This window comes from Nilaparvata lugens, chromosome 1 (genome assembly GCF_014356525.2).
Source record: "Nilaparvata lugens isolate BPH chromosome 1, ASM1435652v1, whole genome shotgun sequence".
Classification (NCBI taxonomy): Eukaryota; Metazoa; Arthropoda; class Insecta; order Hemiptera; family Delphacidae; genus Nilaparvata; species Nilaparvata lugens.
Window position 1 is genome coordinate 16273829 of NC_052504.1, and position 26848 is coordinate 16300676.

At 34.7% G+C, this 26848-nt stretch overlaps 1 long non-coding RNA gene across 1 annotated transcript in view; it reads right to left on the minus strand.

Annotated features, from left to right (window-relative positions):
* Positions 1-23205, minus strand: part of LOC120352276 — a 67085-nt gene extending 43880 nt beyond the window's left edge. Inside the window, exons 1-5 of the long non-coding RNA XR_005571739.1 lie at positions 22987-23205; positions 21815-21863; positions 19554-19694; positions 11173-11318; positions 8490-8716 (exon numbers count right to left, since the gene is read on the minus strand). This is a non-coding gene — a long non-coding RNA (uncharacterized LOC120352276). The remainder of the gene's footprint in view (positions 1-8489; positions 8717-11172; positions 11319-19553; positions 19695-21814; positions 21864-22986) is intronic.
* Positions 23206-26848: the final 3643 nt, after the last annotated feature.

Here is a 26848-nt window from a genome sequence, read left to right on the forward strand (position 1 = left end):
CATTTTTGAAAAAAACATGTTTGGCACCATTTTTTTTTTCAATTTTTGCTCTTATAACTTTTTAAAAATCGATGGGAAAAATCCATGCTGATTATGAACTTATATAGCATCAAATTATTTTCAATTTGATGTATAATTTCACACTTTTACGGATTTTCCTATACCTTTTACAGCAGCTTTAGTTTTGAGTGTGAAATCTCCATTTTTGCAACAATCGACCAATTGACATAGAAATTTCGAGGGAATGTTTTAAACAAAATTTTTGACTTAGCAGCTTTGTTGAGACTAGTTAGGAGGAGAACATTTCAAAAGTCCTCATTCCTAACTCATGTGCGAAGGGGATGAGGGTGCTTTAAAAGTTGCATTTTTCAGCGTTTTGCTTCCACGCTCATATCTTGAGAACAATGCGTTCAACCGACATTACTAAATATTCAAAAATGAAGTTTGATAAATTCTCTACACTTTTTGTTTAGTGGAATTTTGTGATACTCCCAACAGTTCCTGAGATATTCGCTCTTGAAGGTGTGTAATTGTTGAAATAACAGGTCTTTATCCAATGTTTTGCTCTTTCAGGGCTTATAACTCTCCAACAATGCATCGTAAAAACTAATGATTATCGTAGGCTTGTAGAGCATTAAATTCTATTTGAAATGATGTATTATTTCACTATTCCAAGTATTCCTTTAATTGTTATAGCAGCTTCAATGTAGGGTGTGAAATTTTCATTGATGCAATAAGTGTCAACTCAGCGGTTCCACACCTTCAACAGAGGAGGTAAAGACCCGCACTTTTGCTATGTTCACCTACTAACTAATCTAAATCAACCTGCAAAGTCAAAAATTGTGTCACAGACACACTCTTCAAATTAATTTTCAAACGATCAATATTGTTGCAGCAATTAAAATTTTGCACCCTACATTGCAGCTGCTATAGACTGAATTCTTGGAGTTTTTAGAACCTAGTAGATGGTTCTTCGTGTTTCAGACCGTATACAAAATCAAATGCACTTTGAAATCAGATTTGGGAGCGCTTACTTTTTTATTAGTCAATAAATCGTCGAAAGTTTACTCGTTTGATCTAAATGTGTATGCCACATAGTGACCTATGCCATTTGCATTGTCTGTACCGAGAAATCCTACACATCCCCTTAAAAACATCTCCTGGTGTCCGATGACAATCCTTCTTGGTAACTGTCTAACCTTGAGAATGCATTGAATAAGGTGTGATTTATTCCATACGTCAATCGGCTCTATGAAAATATAATTATTTAATTCATTATCTATAGATTTTTGCCTTGGCAGTAGTTGCCGTTATCTCCAACTTGAAAGCAAGTCTTATATTTGCTTTTCAGCTCCTCATCAATGAGAACATTCAATTTGTTCATCTGTCCACATTGATTAATTGAAATGTATAATAAAACTTTCTTGTTTAAATCATGTGTATCATATATGTTTTTCTTTCGGCTCAGTCACCGAGCACACACTCTTTTCAACCAGCGACGGCTGGCTCTGTAAGAGCTTGAGAGCCAGAGTACTCACCGGAGCTTTGCACCTCACTAGGTAAAGACCTTCTGGTAGGAGCTCTGTATTGTTCTTATATAATGGCGCTAGTATGTTTATCTTTGCGCGGTACGCTCTTCTATCCACGCCATCAACAACAATCTGTTGCACTAAAGATAGGAACTCACACTTGGTAGAATTAACGAGTTCTCTGAAACGCAGGCTATCACAGTAAGCAACCGCAAAAAGTTGTAGCATACTGTCAAATCAATACCTACTATTACTTCAGGCCCCACAACTAATTAATGACGTCATAACATGTAGAATGATTCTTCTTAGATCATAGTAGTTTCTACTAGCTTATCAATGTAACTTTTGTTACTGTATCGATTTTTTTTTGGATGGATTACTATCTAAATTTCAGATTAAAGACACTTGTATTTTATCAAATAGAAATTTTATTGAAATAAGAACACTTTATTCCACAAATGCAATAATTTATCCATACTTTCAGCTTGATTATTGTTAATAATTTATACTCTATTCAGTGATAGAGCTATTGATAAAATTCATCTCAACCAAAAATACTTAATAATAGCCTGTATCAGAATCGAAGAAGAGGAATATCAAAGATAACCAAATTTGATGTAACTCTTTTTTAGGAAAGAGGCTTCTACAAACTTCTGATCACATTAAATCTGTGGTACAAAGAAACCCATCAGGAGACTGTTTTTCAGTTAGGTAAAACCTTCAATATTATGATGTCATAGACAGTTCCAACACTTTGCATTTACTTTCTAATTTATCAGTTCAAAATTTTCTCACACACTTTATTTACACTGTTCTTCCACACTCTAATTACACTGTTATTTCACATTTTATTTACACTGTTCTTTCACACTTTAATTAAATTTTCCACTCACACTTTATTTACACTGTTCTTCTACACTTCATGAAAACCGTTGTTTTGTAGAATTGAAGTTCTTTCTCCTTATCGCTCGTATCCATTCTCGTTTTAAAGTTTCCTCTTTCGAAAAAGAAAATACCGTACGGATCGAAACTTTTGGAGTCTTGTTATAATTCCCGCAACAATTAGGTACACAACAGTATCCCCATGATTTAAAACCCCAAATTCATTATTACTTTTCACAAACGAATATTAGAAGAATGATAAACAAGCAATATTCATTGAAATGGAAGACCGTGAAAATTGAATTTGTAATCCTAATTTTGTTGATTACCGTATCAGATGTGATAACAAACATCAGCGCTCTTATTTCGCTTGCTTACTGCCAGTAGATCATGGATCTACATGTGATGACGTCATAGTTTATTAGAGATCAGTAGGGGCCTGAAGTAATAGTAGGTATTGGTCAAATGCACATGTGTTAGACAATATGTATCCAACTCCAGCGATATTTACTGTATCTAGTTTCTCACTGGGTCCGTTTTTCAAGGTACCAATAGGCACTACAGGTTTTGCTCCCCTCAGATCTGAGAGTCAGTCCAGGCTCCTTTTTTAAATAAAAAGAAGGTGTTTTTTTGAAAATCAAACCACCCCAGTCTTCGTGTTCCTTCAGTTTAGAAATTTTAGAATCAACAGCATTGAAGTGTTTAGAGTTCATTGTCTGCTTCTCCTCAATTTTTCCTTTGGAAGTGCGGTAGACCTACACAATTGTTGTCTACTACTTACTTTCATTCCACTTGCAGCTGCCATTTTCATTACCCCTTCTAATGAAATGATATGATCAAAAATGAAATCATCAGCTCTCATAGGCAAAGTTTTGTTTAAAGAAAAACAGTTTTCAATATTTTGAAATTTGTTTTAACAGGAGATGATGTGGCTGTAGCTTTTCCATACCCAAACTTGGGAATCATGATGCCACTCCAAGTTGGCAACAGAGGAACAACATCTTTTACGATATCTATTAGGTTCGGCGGATACTGTTGGTTGCCCCTGTCACCAATAACAGCATTACTCATTGCATGTTTCTCAATGCCTGAGAAAATTTTTCCAAATGCATTTTCATGTCGTTTCTTGTTTATACCTGGATTGCCACTTTCAACAGTTTCTTCAGTAACACTAAAAATATCCTCTTCTGATTCCGGTATTAAACCTCCAATTCTATTTATCAACAACTTCTTACTTACTTCACAATGTGTATCATTCCACTGTCTGTCCACTCCTTCAGTCTCAGATAGTGCTACAATGAGAATGTGCCTGATAATTGAATTGGCCTCCTCTATACTTGTAATTTGAAGAATTTCGGCTAGACAGCTCATGAAGAATTGTTTCGTTATCTTCAGACATTTTCCACAGAAACATTTCCATGAGGACATCATTTTTATTATGTGCTACATCATGTCCAATTAAACATTCTGGTAGGACATTTGAATATTTTCCATCAAGTTCCAAAATATCTGCTCATCGTTGCAAGTAGGAATTAAGAGATGTCAGTGAGGTGAAGGCTTGAACTGATGCTGACATCAGAGCTACAGACATGTGTGTGACAATCTCTTGTGATAAGGGTGCTTCACTTCTTAAAAATTAGGAAAGCCAATGCCTTAGGGTTTCTGTATCATGTCTCTCAGAGACTAGAGAACATATTGGATACATTTTATGTAGTTTTTTATCTCTTATTACAAAACTATATAAGAATATGTGCCCAGATCGGATGCCTAGACCTCTTCTGAGCTTTTTGATTATGCCTCCTGTAGCATCAATTGCAACAGACACAACTTTATTCTTCCTACAAAACTCTTTTTAACATGAAATTGAGTAGCACTGTGGTATCCGACCTTGAATTTATCATAACCAACGTCTCTTATGATGTTTCTAAAACGTGATTGGTGCATGGCTCTTGCTATCGATATAATTGGATCTTCATCCACTCTGACTTGAGTTAGGTTAATCTGGTTAGGGAGCTTTGTTTAACCAAACATTTCGCATTTCTTGATTGCGGTAAACTAGGTATATGGACAGGCTCAACATTTCCTAGCTCCATCAATTTGTCAGCCTCTATTCTTTGTAAGGCGAGAGGTGCAACATTTGTATTCAACATAAGGTTGATCGCCCTTTCTCGCTCTGTACCTTTTAGGTCTCTCTTACTCTCTTCTGGATGTTGAGTGGAAAAATTACCTGAATATGTGCAATTGAATTCCACAATTTCGCCCTCTCCATCTGGCAATTTATCAGCAAATGCATAAAAGTTTGCTTTACAAAATGAACATTTTCCAGTTATAGTAGTTTTGTATAACACATTATTTGTTAAATTTATTCTTCCACCACGACATGTAATTCTACAAGGGAGCTTTGTTCTCTTCCAAAAATGTCTATCTATAACATCGGTCCATGTTCTTGGCCTTAATGTTAGATAAGTTCTTCTCTTACCGAGTCCTTTTTTGTCTGGATAGGAAACAGCTTCTGGTCTAATTTCATCCCACTCCTTTCTGTCAATTGTGAAGACAAAGTCCAGTCTCTCGTTGTTATCATTTCTCTCCCCAGTACTGGATTCGGTAGAGGATGAAACAGCAGATGAAGATGTAGGCCTAGAGGATGAATGATCTTCTGTCACTTCAGGTGAATCTCTATTGGAGGTGTGCTCAGTCAAACACTCTTGAAGTTGATATCTGTGCAATTCACGATTGAGAAACAATTAATACGTTTTCTCCAATAAACTGTAACTGATTCTTACACGTTAAAGCAAATTGATATTTCATAGTATACAGATATAGAGAAGGGTATACAAGAGTTTCACTTTAAAAATATTTAAAAAATAGCAAGTGAGCCTCCCTGGCTGGAAGAGCTCGCTTGTGAACTGCAAATTTGAAATTGGCAACTTAGGCACGATTCCCATTTCACGTAACTGAATACACGCAAATGGGCATCGGCCATCCTAAAAGAAGATGATAACGATAAATCTCTTATCCACCGTACGGGTGGGTTAGTTATATAAATACTATATTTTTTTGCACTGGGAATATTCTTTTCATTCAAAATTTGCTGCCCAATAACAGATGACGGTCATAATAGAAACTACATGTTCTGATAACGTCAAGCTCCGAGAATATGTTTTCAAAATCTAAAGCTGGTCAAAGCGTTAGAAAGTTATTATCGAACATACAAACCCACTGACAAATGGATAGCTTCTCGAGCCACGAGTCAAAACTGAGTACTCGATATGCTTGTTCAATAGTAGGCCTACTTGAAACGAAAAGTATCTTTTAAATTATTCTTATATTCTATTATGAATATCAAGTCAATAATATCCAATAATTATCTGCTCTTGAAAGTCATCAACAATTTGTCAGAAGGAAAGTGGAGCAATTTATTATATCACGTTATTATTCTCATGAAGAATAAATTATAAAAGAACAATTCTGCAGGCTTCATTCAAATTGGTTCAAATTATACGCTGCAGATTATAGACAATGGATATATCACTTCTGTATCACAAGATTTGATACAAAACTTTCAAATTCAAATAACTAATGTTGAGGAGAGGGGCAAAATTATGTTTTCTCACATCAGGTGGAAAACGTCTTTCTGTAATCAATGAACCGTTTTAATCACGATTTTCAATTTTTTCATAATTTTTCCACTGTAATGAAAATTACAATAAAAGAGGTACAAATTTATTTTTCAATTGGAAAGGGAAGAAGAGGTTCCATTTTCGCTATCAACAATGATAAATACCAAAATATTAGTTTCAGTGGCCAAAAGAATAGTTTTTTCCTTTTGTATCATTTTAATTGGTTCAAAATGATACACTAAATATAGTAGAAAGGAATGATTACTCTGTATCACAAGATTTGATACGAAACTATTAAACTCAAATTGCTTATGATGAGAAGGGGTACAAAATCATGTTTTCTCAGATCAGGAGAAAAACGTCTTTCTGTAATCAAGGAAACGTTTTAATCACGATTTTCAATGGTTTTTCATAATTTTTCACTGTAATGAATAGTACACTTTCCACCTCAATAACACGAAATGAAAATGGGTACATAATTATTTTCCAATTGGAACGGGAAGAAAAGGTTCCATTTTTGCTATTGACAATGAGATTGACCTGACCTTGAGATTCTTCAAATCAGATGTGTTGGTACTGGATAATTTATATAAATCTTGGGAACGTATTATTTCCAAAGATTTGATAATCAATGCTGTATATCGCTGCTTTATCCAACTTATTCGGTGAAGAATATAGTTGAATTTCAGTTCTAGTGGCCTAAACAACAGTATTTTCTGTTTTTTAGTATTCTAATTGGTTCAAATGATATGCTGCAGATTATAGACAATGAGTTTATAATCACTTCTATATCACACGATTTGATACAAAACTTTCAAACTCAATAACTTATGATGAGGAGGGGTACAATAATTTTTCTTGGTGGTACAAAAATCCAGCTTTCATTTGTTATGGGTTTCATTGCATTTTCTCAAGTCGGGGTCCTGCCCACGACTTTTCAATCTCTTGTACCCCAAAATGGGAGGCGGTACAAATTTTTTATTGGTGGTACAAAAAATCAGAGAACACAATGGTATAATTTTAGTTCAAATCTGAGCAGGTCGGGGATAGGAATAAACCTGTACCCCGACTCATCAAATGTAATTTTTTCAAAATGGGGAGGGGTACAAAATGTTTTCTTGATGGTACAAAAATACGGTATAATTTTTTTCCGAATTTGGGAAAGTCGGAGACCAGGTTTATGCTGCTGGTCTTTAGTGTATATGAAACTCGATGTCGTCACATCCCAGGGTGGTCGAAAGATTACATCAAAATATAGTTGAGGGAGATTGGTAGAAAAACATAGAAGCCATAATTCATTCTAATTACCAATAACTTATTATCAACTTAAGATCCCGTAATCTGAACGTAGTGTGAATATACCTTTACTATAACAATGTCTTAGCCAATTAATATATAGTGAGCCGGAACAAACATCATCAAACTTTGTTATTAAAAAGTTGTAGTTGTCAAATTACATTCTTACATAGTTCTTCTCTATTTCTTCTTTCTTCTTTGAAGCTTCATGTATACATTGTTTATAACTTATACTTTTCCAGTGACAAGTTCTTCATTGGGTTGCATCAATGCTCTCGAGGTGTATCATCCTCTCAGTAATTTTTCTATCATGATTAAACTCATTATCAATCAAGAATTAACTATTCAAGGATTCAGTATTCAAGAATTACTTTATCCTTCTCAAACCACAAACATTTTTATTCCAAATGAAGAACAGACTCCTCTCCACACACAAGCTTAAGCCTTCGTGGACGAGATGCATGTTAATTTTTCTTTTCTTTTCACTTTAGTATCATAAGGATTAGCCTATTAAGTCTTTATTGTACAATACTTTTGATCATGTGCGATAGATAACAACTTATAAGTGTACATGTTGATTCATTTGTAATTGTACTAATTGTGAAGTATATTCAATTGTGTATTTATTTCATGCGATAAATGAATTTGAATTTGATTGGGGGGAGGGGGGTGAGGTGTAAAAACCGCGCGCTCATAAAATCGGATGTCCTGCAGTTAAAATTCATAGTACAGCTTTGGCTTTTGTCTAAATATTATCTACATATAACTGGCTTTCAATATGGTCCTCTACATTTTTACGATTTTTTTTCGCTCCTGTTACACGGTGCTCTATATGATGTATATTATTTGTTTAATTTAAATCAAATCAATTTATTCTCACAATTTACAAATCATACAGTACAGTTACAGTACATATTTATAGATACCCTTACGTTGTGAGAGACTCGCATGTAGGCTTGAGCCTGTGTTTGTGAGGGCCTGGCGTAATTCGCTGAATTTAAAATCGATTAACTATAGTAAACTAAATTTGAGAAAAATACAGATTAAAAAATTTATATAAATAAATGTTGATATTATAGAAAATAAAACAAATAATTGGCTGCGGAAACAGCCAGTTATAATTAATGACTAAAAAATTAGTAAAACTAAAAAATATAGTTACCCGTGTGGAGTTGCTGATCACCCATCGGGCGCCTTCCCAGGTGGCGGATTGGGGAATGCCTCCTAGATATAGGGGGTACCGGGGAAATCAAATACCCGGCGCGGAACAAAACCAGCAGCTGCTGCCTTGTAGTTCGGCATTGGGCTGCCAAAGGCTAGGGAAGAACACCCGAAAAAATTACCTGGTCCACCAGGTTGGGGGTTGGGCGTGGGGCCAACGACCCTATCCTGTAAAAAATCAGCTTTTTACGAAACCTCAAAATGAGCCTCGGACGGACAGGATACTTATCAAATCAAATTATTTATTTCGCCATTTAAAAAACAATCACAAACAAAGAGCAAATCAAAAATAATGAACAATAAATGTAAACAAAATACAAGTGTTAACTTAAAAATAAGAAAGTAATAATACAAAATCATAAATATTTCTTTAAGTATGTATATATAATTTACGTGTTATATATGGCATCACCAGCAAAAGAATAAACTTTGCCTGCTGGTGACCGTTGCAAATCGAAAATAGTATAATATAAAAAAAAAACTTGAAAAACAATTTTGGAAAAAGAACTTGAACTTGATTATTGGAACATGGAATGTGAGAAGCTTGTACAGGAGCGGTGCCTTGAAAGATTTACTCCAATTTATAAAACAATATCGATTGAAAGTACTTGCTGTAGCCTACAGGAAATGAGAAGGCCTGGCAAGGGAGTGTTTGATACCCAGTCTCACACTGTTATGTACAGTGGGAAGGAAGGAGATAGACATGAACTTGGAATTGGATTTGTGGTCGAGAATAGCATGAAAAAGAATATAATAGATTTCAAGACAGTGAACAAGAGAATATGCGTCCTGAGGTTTTCAACCTCTCACTCATAAATGTGCATGCCGAAAGTGAAGACAAAGATGAAGCTGTTAAGGATGAATTCTACTGCAAGCTGGAACAGACATACAACAGCGTCCCTTCAAATGATATTAAAATGGTTATAGGGGACATAATGCAAAAATTGGTAAGGAGATGGTATTCAGAAAAGTGGCAGAAGCACATAGTCTGCATGAAGATAGCAATGAGATAATGGAATGCGTATCTTGGGTTTTTCAATGTCAAGAAACATGATAGTGGCCTCAACTCAGTTCCCAAGGAAAGACATTCATAAGTGGACATGGACATCACCAGATGGTCAGCATCATAATCAGGTAGATCATGTGTTGGTTGATAGAAGAGCAGCTTCCAGCATCACAAACGTCAAGAGTTGCAGAGGTGCAGACTGCGACTCGGATCATTATCTGGTGAGAATCGACTTCAGATGCCGAATCCCAAGTAGAGATAAAACAAGGTAGCAGACGACACCAAAGCTGAATGAATATAGATAAACTAAAAGAGGATGGTGAAAGGCAGGAATATCAACAGGCACTGGAAAATCTCCATCATGCACAGGAGGGAAATAGGACAACTGAGGAGGAATGACAGGATCTAAAGAGGCTATGAGGCAGGCAGCAGAGGAGACTATTGGATATAGTTCTCGGGTGAGACAGGAGAATTGGTTCAATGATGAATGTAGGGAGGCTGTAGAAAGGAGAAACGAGGCCCGAAAGCACTATATAGAAAGACCAACCAGAGCCAAAAAAGTACACTATGAAATTCTAAGAAGAGAGGCTAAAAGTGTGATAACAAAGAAAAAGCGAAAATATTACAATATGAAGGTCACCAAAATCCAACAAGATTTTGATAAGAAGGACCCTCGTGAAGCATATAGAGGAGTGAACTTGTTCAAGAAAGGATACAAGCCAAAAACAACTCTTTGTAGAGATATGAATGGAAAAATAATTGGAGATAAGGATAGCATTATGGAGCGATGGAAGACCTATTTCAGCCAGCTGCTTAGTCCCAACCCAGATCACAATGAGTTGTCAGACCAGAGACTAGAAATTCGTGATGAAGAAAAATAATCATTGAACCTATGAACCAATGAATAATCATTGTTTTTTCAAAACCTAATTCAGGACCCCCTAACAATAATCCGAAGTCAAATTCTCTGCCTCTATCATGTATGCTCAATGTAAGCCAGCGCCTGGACTAAGAAATTTTCGATCGTTTGGGAATCCTATCACTTTCGGTCAGTTGGGACTCTCAACACTTTCAGCTCAATGCGACAAACAATTCTGTCGATTGGGAAAATTCTTAAAAGTTTTCGGTCATTTGGGATTCGGCTGAATGAAAAAGTTCCAGTTTCAATATTTCATTAATTCTGTCGAATGGGAAAAAGTAGTTTTCGGCTGTTTGGGAAAATATAGCTTTTCGGTCGTTTGGGATTCGGTCAATTGGCATGCCACCGTAGGAAACAAGGCGGATCGTTGATCTTTGTTGAAAAATTGTGTTTTGTATAAAATAAAACCCCCTTAAGTTTTTTGAAAATACCACAGTAAAATTATTATCGAGCTTGCAGCTGTATTCCTGGAGGAACTAAACATTGTTAATATTTATTTATACTTTAATCTTAAACTTTGATGTTAGCAACAGGCCGTAATGCGATATATTTTGTAATTATAAAAAAATATTATCGATTGTTTTTCTCTCTCTAATAATATATTGGATCATGAATAATTACTCAATTAAATAACTAATGTTTGAAATAAAATACGTAAGCTCTCGCCACTGCACTCAGCCAAATTGACGATTATCTTACCTGCCAGGACTGGAGTCAACATCCTATGTACCAGACGCCTGCAAATACATGCTTGGCTCCATTTCAAAGTCAAAGATGATATTCTTCACCTTTCTGTTCCTTTCCTCGGTTTTCCTCTCCATGAGGAAAAACACCGCCCCGAAAGCCTAGAAATCAATGAGTTAATGACTTTCTGCATATGTCATTATACTGTATACAGAAAATACATAATTTTAGTAATTATTTATTCATTTATTACTACATTGATCCATCAGGGTGTCCACTGAATCAGGCTTTCCCGTATATTTCACGTTTTTCCCGGCTGGTAAAACACATGATTAATATGTAAAAATATAGGTTGGGTGGGGGGGGGGTTTCTATGGGGTAACTCAGAAGGAGGGTAATTTGGAAAAATAGAATATTCTTAAATAACAATATTTCAAAAATGCACAAGCTGAAAGCGGCTCTTCAACCTGAGACCAGAGAGCACACAAAATTACGCCAAGAGGGATTTTGAATTATACATTATTTGAATTGTGGCTATCAGAAGATATTGTTGATTGAAAACTAAAATTCATTAAAATTGATTATTTTGTTGAAATTTCACTCGTTTTTGTAACTCAGAAGACATTTGATATAGAGAGCTCCGGATGATTTCATTTTATTCAGAATTTTATGATCTGAAAAAAGGCGAGAGCAATTTAACTGTCCGACGACTGGATTTGGCGGAAATAAGCTGAAAACTGGGAAATGAACCGAAAATACGAGGTGTTGGGGCCATTCTGTATCCAGCACAAGGAATTTTTGCATGCAAAAATTGGTTCTGGACTTCTATTATGTAACCAAACAATATATTGAAAAATCAGAACTACAATATTATATTGAAAGCAAACCCCCTTTTCATGTCTATATTGACTGGACTATTATTAAATAGAACATTTAGGTTCTGAAAAACATGTGTGATTTGATTTACTATCAATAATTTCAATATCGATAATACCTACACTAGATACGGAACTACACATCAAATGGATATAAAGGTATTTCCACACATGCCGAACCGAACCTCGAACAGCTTAGCGAATCGTACAATCCGCCGTGCATCGAGGCGTGCAGCGAACATCAGGCATATGTTTCATAATGTTAACGCTCAGCTGTTAAATAACCGCCGCGCAGATCTCCAAACCGTTCGTCGTCCCACTAGCCGCTCTTTTAACCGTCCTCCAAGCCGATCGCTCAACGCTTAAGTTTTCAGTCAATCAGAGGCCTCGATTAAAATTCGCCATGCAGCTTGCGGTCCAATTTTTACGGTGACGGTGCGGTCTCGTTTAACATAGAGATTGAAAAACGTATTGAAGAGATACGGAATTTTCCAGTTTTGTACGATCAAAGTGATGAGAAATATGGTCGAACGGAAAATTAAGTTATGAATAATAAAATGAATAACAAAAAGTATAAAAGAAGGAACCCGTGACTGTGTCTTACATTTTAAATTTAAAAATAATTACGTGTAGATGCAGAAGATAAAAATTTTATTGCTGATATATATTTCCGATACATGACTAAAGATGGTTGTTATGCAACGAAATATATACCAACACTATTTAACCATACAATATCATTCTCAACTATGAATGATTGGAAAAGGAACAACAGGCTTAAAGCCCAAAACTGTTCCTTTCCAAAATTTAGATAGAAATTGTCCAAAAATAGGTTATGTTTACACTTCATGATTTTTGGCCAATTTTGAGCCCAAAATATATATAAACTAGAAATTTATAATTTAGAAAAGTTGAAAATCAAATTAAATAAGAATACTTCACTTAATCATAACTGATAACTGAAAAATACTGTATTAATAATTGAAAATTTTAAAACTTGAAAAGAAACTCAAAATTAGGCCTACTCCAAAAACAACAGCAGTTATTGAGAGACAACCTAGTTTCTTCAAAATCTATTTTTACTACTTAATACCAAAAAATATCATATTATTTATTTATTTATTTATTTATACATTAATAGATACAATCATTCTCAACTATGAATGATTGGGAAAGGAACAACAGGCTTAAAGCCCAAAACTGTTCCTTTCCCAAATTTAGATAGAAATTGTCCAAAAATAGGTTATGTTTACACTACACGTTTTTTGTCCAATTTTGAGTCCAAAATATTTATAAACTAGAAATTTAGAATTTAGGAAAGTTGAAAACCAATTATCTGTATCAAAATTGAAATATTTTCCAAGTGTATTGTTATCAAAACTATAGATGATATATATGTTTTACATTCAACTGGAAGTTTACAGCAGTTATTGAGAGACAACCTAGTTTCTTCAAAATCTATTTTGACTACTTAATACCAAAAAATATCATATTATCTGTATAAAAATTGAGATATTTTCCAAGTGTATTGTTATCAAAACTATAGATGATATATATGTTTTACATTCAACTGGAAGTTTACATTAATTTTTACTATGGGAATTAATCTTTCTACTCACACCGTAGGTCTATCTATTCACAGTGATAAAATTTGAATACCGTAGTCAGTTTTCTACGGTATAAATTTCAATTTTAACTGAAGGTTTATTGGCCTGTGAATGGTGTGATTTTACTTCTTCATAAATATACTTATTTACTTTATGTGGCTCTACAGTCCATGATGAGCTTTGGCCTCCTCAACATGACGCCTCCACGTCTTTCTATCTTGTGTTCTCTGCCGCCAGTTTGTCACTCCCAGCACACGTAGATCACCCATCACATCACTAATCCATCTTCTCCTTGGCCTTCCGCTTCTCCTCGCCCCAATCACTATATCATCCATTATTCTAACCGGTCCTCTTTCTTCAGCCATTCTCACTGACCCAGCCATTCTCATGACCCAGCCATTCGATTCTTCTTGCTTTTATGATGCGTATGATATTTTCTTCCCGATTTTTTCATCTATCTCATAAATTATATCTGCCTCTCTATATACCTTGGTTACATATTGGACCCCAAATTCTTCTGTACATCTCATTTGATTTCATTTTTGCTCAATATCGTCCAAGTTTCAGCCCGATATATTACAACCGGCCCCCTGTGGGTTGGGGGAGCTTTGAGTCGATCATCGTACTCAAGAATGTGTTGAGAACCAGAATTTATCCAAAGTATCCATGCTTGTCGTAGGAGGCGACTAAAATGGATCTCAAGGTAACTCCAGAAGTTGCCTTGCCTTCAAACCCACGGGATCTGCCCCATCAGGGCAGTTTCGGAGGGACAAAAAGAAAAACCCAAGATACCAGAGATGGGTGAAACTCCAGGCACAAATGGATACAGGCAGTTTGGCGTCCCCTCTCTTAGCGGAAGGACCTACAAAAAGGCCAGGAGTGGAACTCACGTAGGTCACGAGTTTGTGGGTGGAGAGGCAAAGACTCACCACTGCTCGTAGAAGGGCGGCCATTTAAGCAAAGGTTCTTGAGAGGGGTGAGGCTTTTGACCCTTCAAAGTTTCGGAGGGGCAAAAAGAAAAAACCAAGAGACCAGTGATGGGTGAAAAACGAGGCACAAATGTGGGTCAAGAGACTGAGTCAAGGGTGGCCGGGCGCCCTAGAGGCAACTTGATCGCTCCTTCCTCAGCGGAAGGACCAACAAAGAAGGCCAGGAGTGGAACTCACGTAGGTCACGAGGACTAATCAGTCTGAAGAGACTACCAAGCATATCACACTAGATTGCGACAAGGATTACAAACAGGTGATGAATGGTTAGTATAGGGAAAAACTCCTGGTTCTTGTACAGGACATAAGTTTTGGTTTGCCTAACTAACATGCTACTTGGGAACACAATAAGCTTCGGTTGACGTGTGGGGTTCTTTGAACCTTTGGATCCTTGAATCCGTCCCTTCAAAAACAATAAACAATATTACAACCGGCTTTACCAATGTTTTGTATTCTTCATAAAAATATAGTGCATCATTTCATTCGACTTTTGTTTATGAGTTTTGTCTCAATTAAGCTCTAACGATGTAGAAATTGACCTGCTTGATAATAATAACATTTCGAAATTTCTAAAAATAGTCTCTTCAAAATCTATTTTGACTACTTAATACCAGAAAAATATCATACCAAACAATACCCACATACAGCAATTATGCAATAATTCTATTTGTAAGGTACCGACGACCGGAGTGACTTTGTCCCACCTCGCGGAAAAATATTCCAATCCATGTATTTCCGATCTCTGTTATCCGAAATCGATGTTCAACATTGAAAGCCGTAGCTCTGATCAATATCGAATTTCTACAATCGATATCTTGTCGAATATCGATATATTATTTGAAGAATTATCGACATAAAACCAATCTGCTTGGTTCATCTTGTGATTTCATTGTCGGAAAACTTCGTAATAGAAAACTTATACTAAGAGACATGGTATCGGTGAGTACATTTTAATTTTGCCATATTATTACATTTCAATATTGGTATATAGCCCAGTCAACGGAGTGTTATAGAGGGAAAAGTTTGGAAGACCATTTTTGACCCCGCAGTTCTGTTTAGGGTAATGAAGAGGTAAACATATCGAAAGTCGCCACCCCTACCCCCTGTGCTAAGGGGGTGAGGGAGGTTCAAAGATACCATTTTTTGGTTTCTCGCATATAACTCGCAAATTATCCCTTTTTCAGACATGACTATTCTATATATCCAGTCAAGGAAAGGTTATAGAGGGAAAAGTTGGGAAGACAATTTTTGACCCCGCAGTTCTGTTAAGGGTGGTAAGTAGATAAACATATCAAAAGTCCCCAACCCTACCCACTGTGCTAAGGGGGTGGGGGTGCTTTAAAGGTACCATTTTTTGGTTTCTCCCATAAAACTAAAAAACTAAGTATCCTAAGGACTTGACTGTCATATAACAAATTAAAGCTTACATAATTTCCTGCAATATTCATTCTACAACTTTTTTTATATCTCCTCTAGTTTTCGAGATATCCGCCCTTGAAGGTGTGACATTTAAAAAAACACGTTTGCCACAAATTTTTTTCTATTTTTGCTCTTATAACTTTTTAAAAATTGAAGGGAAAATTCCATGTTGATTATGAGCATTGTAGAGTATTAAATTCTTCTCAATTTGATGTATAATTTCACACTTTTACGAATTTCCCTACACCTTTTGTAGCAGCTTTAGTGTTGAGTGTGAAATCTCAATTTTTGCAACAATAGACCAATTGACACAGGAATTTGGAGGGAATATTTTAAACAAAATTTTTGACCCTGCAGCTTTGTTGAGACTAGTAAGGAAGAGAACATATCAAAAGTCCCCATTCCTGAATCATTTGCTAAGGGATGAGGGTGGTTTAAAAGTTGCATTTTTCAGCGTTTTGCTTCCACGCTCATATATTGAGAACAATGCGTGCAACCAACGTAACTAACTAATCAAAAATGAAGCTTGTTAAATTCTTTAAATTTTTTGTTGGCTGGAATTTTGTGATATTCCCAACAGTTCCCGAGATATTCGCTCTTGAAGGTGTGTAATTGTTAAAATAATAGGTTTTGTATCCAATGTTTTGCTCTTTCAGGGCTTATAACTCTCCAACAATGCATCATAAAAACTTATGCTTATCGTAGGTTTTTAGAGCATTGATGTCTCTTTGAAATGGTGTAATTATTTCACTATTCCAAGTTTTCCTTTCATTGTTATAGCAGCTTCAATGTAGGGGGTGAATGTTTCATTGCTGCAAATTGAAGAGGAAACAAAGCTCTACAAATCTACGGTGAGAATCTATTTTTACGATGCAGAGTTGTATGCCCTGGAACATCAAAAAATATGATTAAAAGCTGTTATTTTAACAATTTTACACTTTTAAGAGCGTATACCTCGAAAACTGTTGGAGATATCACAAATCGCCACAGAACAAATATTGTAAAGAATTTATCAAGCTTCATTTCTGAATAGTTAGTCAGGTCGGTTGAACGCATTTTTCTCAAACCACCCTCATCCCTTTAGCACAGGGGTAGGGATGGGGACTTTTGCAATGTTCACCTCCCAACTGGTCCCAACAAAGCTGCGAAGTCAAAAATTGTGTTCAAAACATTCTCTCCAAATTCATTTGTCTATTGGTCTATTTTTGAATAACTGAAGATCTCACACTCAACACTGAAGCTGCTGCAATAGTCGTGGGGATGTGCGTAAACTTGTGAAATTATACATCAAATTGAAAAGAATTTGATGCTCTATAAGCTCATGATCAGCATGGGTTTTTCCCATCGACATTCAAAAAGTTATAAAAGCAAAAATAGCAAAAAAAAAATGAAGGAGAATTTGTTTTTTTTTTCAAAAATGTCACATCTTTTAGAGCGGATATCTCAAAAAGTGAAAGATATATAGAAAAAGTTGTTTGATCAATATTGTAGGAAATTATGTAAGCTTTAATTTGTTATAGAATAGTCATGTCTGTAAAATGCATAATTTTATAGTTACATGCGAGAAACCAAAATATGGTACCTTTGAACCACCCTCACCCCCTTAGCACATGGGGTGGGGACTTTTGATATGTTTACCTCCTCACTGCCCTAAACAGAGCTGCGAGGTCAAAAATTGTCTTCCAAACTTTTCCCTCTATACTCTTTTTCTTCATTGCCTGTGGACTAATATCCATAATATCCATGGTTGAACTGGTTGGGGTTCTGTTACTAGTTAAATACAAGGTTTTTAAACTTTAGGCCACACACTGAGGTGACTGTCTCAATATAAAAATCATGATATAGTGGACTCAGGTTACAACGCCTCCGGTTAGAGTGCTAATCCGTTTATAGTGCTCTTACAAGACAGAACCGGCCAATATCCCGTATAATTAAGTGTATTTCGTATACTTTTATAACGCGGTGTATCTCTGGATATAGCGCTGTTTTCACATAATGTCTTCACATAGTGTAGCTTTCTTGTTGCTCTCAGTGAGTAAAATTCCACAAAAATGGACTATTATCAAACAATTCACCAGTGACTGGACAAAAGTGCTATTTATGGAATAGTTAAGAGCCTCTCCCACCTCTTGGATTAACCAGTTTGTATGGTGTCAATCACCCTTATTCTTTCCTTCTCTGTTACTGTACTGAAAAGACTTTGTGAACTGGACATTGTCAGTAGACTGACAGTGGTGTTCATGATTTTGAAGCAGATTGTGAAGTGAAAGAGAAATTTTTGAAGCCTCCAACTCTTTCTCGGGCTTTCAATGAAGTGAAACAATTGATTTCTTTTAATGAGTGTAGGAGAGAGAATGAGAGTGATGGTATGATACTGTCAAATTTGTATGAGATTTCAAGTGGCATAGACAGAAAATTCCTAAATTCTAGAGAAATTCAAAAACTATCAATGAATATTTTAGGAAGAGTAATATCATAAAATATTTATCAAAAACGTGTTCAGTGTTCAGTATATCAAATAAGAATGGCATAGTAGTATTTAAATAGCTGTTTAGTGCTTGATTGTATTAGAACCCATTTCCACTGTTGATGAATGGCAACTCTAGTTATAGCGCTGCTTTGGCTATAGCGCTCACAACCGGATGGTCCCTTCAACCGCGTTGTAACCGGAGTCTACTGTATTATACAGGATATGAAGCATCAAATACAATGCAAAATATGATGCATTTTATCTAATAAAACAAAATATCCACCTTACTTGAAATTAATACGTTCTGAATATTAATTTTTTGCAGATTCTACAGCTGGAGCCAAGATGCCTTGATGCTAAATTTCTTTGGGTAGCAGAAACTGAAATATTTTTCAATAAATAATTTGTGATTTTTCAAAGTGGATTTTATTTGTTTTTAATATCATTATTCATTTTAAAGGTTAACAAATGGTTTCAATTTGTCTAACTCTTGAAAATGAACTTGAATCCAAAGTTATATATTATAATTTCCAATATTTTCCAAAGTGAGACAAAATCACCCCAACCCTTGGTTGACATTGTCTCTTATATTAAAAAAAAATATCCTTATTAAAGTGAAGAAAAATATTATATTTTTATAAAGGAGAATACTCTTTAAATATTGCATAATACAATAAAAAATATTGCAAGAGATTTGTAGCAGCTTACATAGTGATTGCAAGCTATTTAAAATTTTAATACCCCAAAATTGGGAAAAAGTCACCCCTGTCTACCATATATTAGTAGGTACTTTTATATTACATTTATTTCACTATTTTATCAAATACGTTTTTCACTTGTAGGCAGTAGAATAGGATAGATTTGTCTATTATAGCGAATCCATCAAACGATCCAATTTGTGCTATGATAAATTGAGCATCTTGATCAAAGAGAAATTCACACCCACTTTGAAGGCATTCAAGAGCATTTATAAAGTTTAATAAAATCCAATGTCCATATAAATGACACGGATCACGGATGGTGGAAACCTGTTGCATACCTGCTGGCCGTTTGGGGACGATTATGAATGTTACGTCCCCTCGGTCTCTTCCCTTGGCTACACTGCTCTCCTCGAAAGCTTCATCATCCTTTTCGCTTTCAATCTTTTACATTTTATCGGTCAGCAACAGCTGTTGGATGCCTGAAAATTATACATAGTATAATAATTATTATAATTATACATTTATAAAAAAGTATAAATATTATATATATATATATTATAAGAGAATAGGGTTGTTTGTTCGCATCAAAACATGTCAATCTGTGGATTGCATACCGGAAAAACGGGAATGATTTAGATCTCCGAATTTTGTACATAGATTCTAAAAATATCAATCTCATGCACCTCGAAGCTCAAATTTTAATTTTCCTTCTAGATTTTTTCAGAATTAATGATCAAATTTCATTCATGGGACAACAATATATTGTAATTGAAATGTACATAACATTGTGTTAGATATAATGTTAACTATAATCTAGATAGACTACCTCATCGAAACATATGGTTAAAATTTGTAACTAATAAACATTATTTTTTCAGGTTGGCATTACTGTAAGTTGAGGAAGATTTGAGTTCTGTCACTTTATCATGTTAGTACCAAGTTGAAGAACTTACCTATACTATAATAAAGGAAAGAACTAGCTTAGAAATTTATGTTTGACGTATCATCACATCTAAACTACTGGACTGAAATTAACTTGAAATTTTAAATATAGATTCTAAATTAATTGAGGATGGTTCTAGGCCTACTTCAAACTCTTCAAGATTCCACTCGGTCAAGTTTTCAGATTGTCAAGTTTTAAAATAGACCCTTGAGAAGCACGGGTTACCTGCTAGTGATACTAGATATACGTATTTATAGCTATTGTACATTGGTATTTTTTATAATTGAATTGAAGATATTAAGTAGATTGTGAATTGGTTGGCAAATAATGTCTTCAGCCTGAATGACCATATGCCACTTTACAGCATTACAGAAGCCCATTACACTATCAGCATAGCCACCTATAATACAAGGCCGCGGCCTACGATATTGCAACGTCGCAGTGTAGGCCTAGAATCTAATACCGGTACATGATGGGTGAAAAAGATCAGCTGATATTTTTTTAAATCTTTTCGCCAATCATGTATTAGATTCTAGGCCTACACTGCGACGTTGCAATATCGTAGGCCGCGGCCTTGTATTAGAGGAGGCTATGCTATCAGCTATTTCATAAAAAATATTTGCCCAACCTGTGATAAATATTTGATTCCCTGTTAGACCCTTATTATACTATTAGATTTTTAAGATGAAATCATCAAGTATTTTTTCATGATTAATTGACAGTGTAATGGGACATTGAGTAATCGGGTAATGTGAAAATAGAGTTCATGGACCAGTTCGAGTAGAAAATATGAATATGTGAAGTTAGTATTTGGGTATTAGGATTTCCAGGTAACCAATGCAATAGGATAATGATGAGCAAGGCAAAACTCATGTAAAGCAGTTTTCAATGTAAATCGATATCTAGTTGATTATGTAGAAAAAGATAACGCAATACAACAAAAATAATTGATATGATAAATTAGGGGGTGCACATTGTCAAAGATTACATTATAATTAGGCTATCCAAAGATATCGCGGGATACTACTGCAGTGAATAAGATTAATTTTGATTTTTCGATGTCATTGCAGTGTTATTCAGATGTATACACATGGGACAGGATGTTTCCAAACTCCCTACCAATATTCTAGGGCATTGTTCCTGGGTACGAAACATATCCGAATATCATTTTTATACCGTCTGAAAGTTCTTAGTCACTCACACAGCCACCATTTTGTTTTTTCAACACTTACTATTTTTTTGTCAACAATTTATGAATATATTATGGAAAAGAAAATTTGCACAATAATTCATGACATCAAGACAAAGCGAAAAATAAATTATGAGAATTTTTCAAATTCATAAAGAAAAGGGCAGCCGTTTTAAATTTATTTTTTTGAATAATCATAAAACCGTTGATTTTACAAAAATTATAGAAATAATTTTTTTATTAAATTTAATTACAAATCGATTGTCACCTTATTTATTAAGATTGAATAAGTATTGAGTGAGATAGAGCAGCTTTTGTGATAGGTGACCACTGAAAGTTTGTTGCAGTGCACACCAAGGCATGTTGATGAAGACGCCTCAATAATGCAACAATTTCCATTTGCATTGCATGTTATTAGTACGCGATTTTAGGTCAATTCAGACAATAATATAACGTTACATACTTACATTACCCTCTAAATGTAGGTCACTTGAACCTCGCCAGCATACTTTGCATCTGTAATGTAAAGAAGAATGAGAATTGAACAGTATTTGTATAGGTATTTTGTAATGTTAAGTTGTAAAAGTCTTGAAGTATCTTAAATTTTTAAAGAAAGAATGCAATTTAATGTCTGTCATAGATTATCGTTAATTATACCGTAAGAGATTTTATTAAAAAATAATGATCAGTAAATAAAAGAATAATTTATTCTAGAGCTCCTGAATTATACATTAGAAATTAATCAAATCATTTATTGAATTATTAAAAATGTTACTGTATTTAATTTTCAATGTATTTTAATCAAATGTTGATTGACTTAGTTTATTGTGAATTCTTAATTATAATCGAATTTCTAATTTTTGGATCAGGATAAATAACTAGCCTATTAATACAAGAAGGTTAAAATTTGGTCACTAGGTAGAATAGAATGAATAGTTAAACCTTTAGAGCAACTTGACTTTTTGAAGGTACTTCTCTATCAATAAGTTCAATTTTTTGCCTAGACATAACTTTAACTTGGTTGGTGTTAAAATATAGCCTATTTAGTTAGTACTCAAAACTAAAAACACCAAAATGGCAGCTTACTGTATATTTATGTATGAATGAATAGCCAAACAGAAACTCTAGCAAACTTAATCCTTATAGATTCTATCAGATTGAACATAACTTATCATACACATGATGATCATATGTGTTTGTCAAGTTCCGTTCAATCTAATAGAATCTATAAGGATTAAGCTATTAGCATTTTGTTAATAACTTTGGTTTAAACGCGGCTTACATAAGTTGATGGAAAGTAACAAGTGATACTGTATGATAACCGAATAAAATTCAACTGTAGGCTAGTATATTTTGGAAACATTGCAATTATAATAAAAATATCAACAACTGAATACATCTGTATGCAATAAACAAATATGTTATACAAGTAATACAGCTAAAAATAGAAATAACTTCCCTAAGCTTATAAGGTTAGGAAAAACTAACCTCAATTGAGATATGTCAAACTCTATGTATTAAATAATTTTAATACATGTGAGTGGAAGAAGCAATTTTAAAAACTTATATCTACAAGAAAAACACTACCTATTCAAGTAATACTTTTAAAAATATGGACTGACCAATAAAGTTTACTCACCTACACACATGCCCTCACATGGAGGGTTTCTGTCAACAAACAAGGATCATGACCGTTATCACGCGATGTTCCCCATAAGAAACAAACTTTTAGATTCATTTACAGTTCCAATAATATCCAAAAAGGGGAAAAATTCATTAATAAGCTTGTTTAATATAAGAATCGTAATTTTATAAATACTGGCAGCGTGACGCATGATGAGTTGATGACACACACAGGCACAGGTTATATTTTATGTGTGAATGAAAATTTGAATGTATTGCCAACATAAAATTGACATGTACACATGATGAGTATCATATTCCACAAAAAAAAATGGGTAGAAAATGTAATTTATCTAAATTTTCTCATTGAGGAAATAGAATTGTGAGAATTTCAACAGATCTTCAATGAAAGTATAATTATAATTTGAAGATTGATGTTCAGCGGGAAACTTCAAAATACCGGTAATATTTGAGGCAATTGATTTAACCTAAATAGGTCCAGGAAATAAATGCTCAAAAATCTGGTGTGGTACACTCACACAACTTTCCTTGCTCATTGAACTGTAAGCCTCATTCTCAAACGAGAATAATTTAGGGGAATAACATCATGACAATTATTGGCGGCAACATATTATTTGCAACTACGATCAGACTACTGTATATGTGTACATAATAATAAATTATTGTTTTCAGAGTACTTTTTCCTTCCTGTAAATTGTGAAATTAGATGATTTTTTTCAAAGTCGTCAAAACAGCTGTTCTACAGATGAAATATCTTGACAATGACTGTGTACTTTTTACTTTCCTTGCCCTACTACCATAGGTAAGGAAAGTATTGCTTTCCAAAAAAAATTAAGGTACCCCAATTTCAAGTTTTCTATACGTTTCAAGGTCCCCTGAGTCCAAAAACATGATTTTTGGGTATTGGTCTGTGTGTGTGTATGTGTGTGTGTGTGTGTGTACGGTATGTGTGTGTGTGTGTGTGTATGTGTGTATGTCTGTGAACACGATAACTCCATTCCTAATCAACCGATTGACTTGAAATTTTAAACTTAAGGTCCTTATACCATGAGGACCCGAAAATAAGAAATTCAATAAAATTCAATTCAAGATGGCGGAAAAAATGGCGGATAATTACTAAAAAACCATGTTTTTCACGTTTTTCTCGAAAATGGCTCTAACGATTTTCTTCAAATTTATATCATGGATAGCTATTTATAAGCCCTATCAACTGGCATAAGTCTCATTTCAGGGAAAATTTCAGGAGCTCCGTAATATTCTTGAGAAAAATGGCGGAAAATGACTAAAAACCCATGTTTTTCACGGTTTTCTCGAAAACGGCTCCAAAGATTTTCTTCAAATTTATACCATGGATAGCTATTCATAAGCCCTATCAACTGGCATGAGTCTCATTTCTGGGAAAATTCCAGGAGCTCCGTAATATTCTTGAGAAAAATGGCTGATAATGACTAAAAAGCCATGTTTTTCACGGTTTTCTCGAAAACGGCTCTAACGATTTTCTTCAAATTTTTACCATGAATAGCTATTTATAAGCCCCATCAACTGACATGAGTCTCATTTCTGAGAAAATTGCAGGAGCTCCGTAATATTCTTAAGAAAAATGACAGTTACTAAAAAAACATGTTTTTCACGATTTTCTCAAAATTGGCTCTAACGATTTTTTTCAAATCCATACCCTGTATAGTTATTTATTAGCTCTATCAACTGACATGAGTCTTTTTCCTGGGGTACTAATGAGGGGTCCACCCAATCCTTGAGAAATGGACTTTGTAACCTCCTTCTCGTTCATGAGATAGGTAGGAACACGGTTTTTACTATTTCTTCTTCCATTTACCGTGGGTACGGTAGGTAGAGCAGTTTATAAAAAGAACACAGTCATAGTCAAGATATTTCATCTGTAGAACAGCTGTTTTGACGAATTTCAAAAAGAATCATCGAATTTGACAATTTACATAAAGGAAAAAGTACTCTGAAAACAATTGTATATACACATATACAGTAGTCTGATCGTAGTTGCAAATATGTTGCCGTCAATCGTCATTATGTTATTCCCCTAAATTATTCTCGTTTGATAATGGGGCTTATAGTTCAATGAGCAAGGAAAGTTGTGTGAGTGTACCACACCAGATTTTTATAAACTGCTCTACCTACCTACCTCATGCACGAGATGGAGGTTACAAAGTCCATTTCTCAAGGATAGGGTGGACCCCCCATTAGTTTCCCAGGAAAAAGACTCATGCCAGCTGATAGATCTGATAAATAACTATACAGGGTATAAATTTGAAAAAATCTTTAGAGCCGTTTTTGAGAAAATCGTGAAAAACATGGTTTTTAGTCATTTTCCGCCATTTTTCTCAATAATATTACGGAGCTCCTGAAATTTTCCCAGAAATAAGACTCATGCCAGTTGATAGGGCTTATATATAGCTATCTATGATATAAATTTGAAGAAAATCGTTGAGCCGTTTTCGAGAAAACCGTGAAAAACATGGTTTTTTCGTCATTATCCGCCATTTTTCTCAATAATATTACAGACCTCCTGAAATTTTCCCAGAAAGGAGACTCATGCCAGTTGATAGGGCTTATGAATAGCTATCCATGGTATAAATTTGAAGAAAATCGTTAGAGCCGTTTTCGAGAAAACCGTGAAAAACATGGTTTTTTCGTCATTATCCGCCATTTTTCTCAAGAATATTACAGAGCTCCTGAAATTTTCCCAGAAATGAGACTCATGCCAGTTGATAGGGCTTATAAATAGCTATCCATGATATGAATTTGAAGAAAATCGTTAGAGCCGTTTTCGAGAAAAACGTGAAAAACATGGTTTTTTAGTAATTATCCGCCATTTTTTCCGCCATCTTGAATTGAATTTTATTGAATTTCTTATTGTCGGATCCTCATGGTATAAGGACCTTAAGTTTAAAATTTCAAGTCAATCGGTTGATTAGGAATGGAGTTATCGTGTTCACAGACATACACACATACACACATACACACACACACAGACCAACACCCAAAAATCATGTTTTTGGACTCAGGGGGACTTGAAACGTATAGAAAACTTGAAATCAGGGTACCTTAATTTTTTTTGGAAAGCAATACTTTCCTTACCTATGGTAATAGGGCAAGGAAAGTAAAAAAGGGTATAGAGGGAAATGTTTGGAAACAATTCTTGACCCCATAGTTCTGTTAAGGCTAGTAAACATAAAATCACACATGTTAAGGAAAACATATCAAAATTCCCCCCCCCATCCACTATGCTAAGGGATGGGGTGGTTTAAAGGTACCACTTTTTGGTTTCTTGCATAAAACTCAAAAACTTACGTATCTTAAGGACTTGGCTGACATATAACGAATTAAAGCTTACATAATTTCCTACAATATTCATTCTACAACTTTTTTATATCTCCTCTACTTTTCGAGGTATCCGCTATTGAAGGTGTGGCATTTTTGAAAAAACACGTTTGCCACCATTTTTTTCTATTTTCGCTCTTATAACTTTTTAAAAATCGATGGAAAAAATCCATGCTGATCATGAACTTATAGAGCATCAAATTCTCTTCAATTTGATGTATAATTTCACACTTTTACGGATTTCCCTATACCTTGTGCAGCAGCTTTAGTGTTGAGTGTGAAATCTCCATTTTTGCAACAATAGACCAATTGACATAGGAATTTCGAGGGAATGTTTTAAACAAATTTTTTGACTTTGCAGCTTGGTAGAGACTAGTTAGGAGGAAAACATATCCAAAGTCCCCATTCCCAACTCATGTGCTAAGGGGATGAGGGTGGTTGAAAGTTACATTTTTCAGCGTTTTGCTTCCACGCTCATATATTGAGAACAATGCGTGCACCCA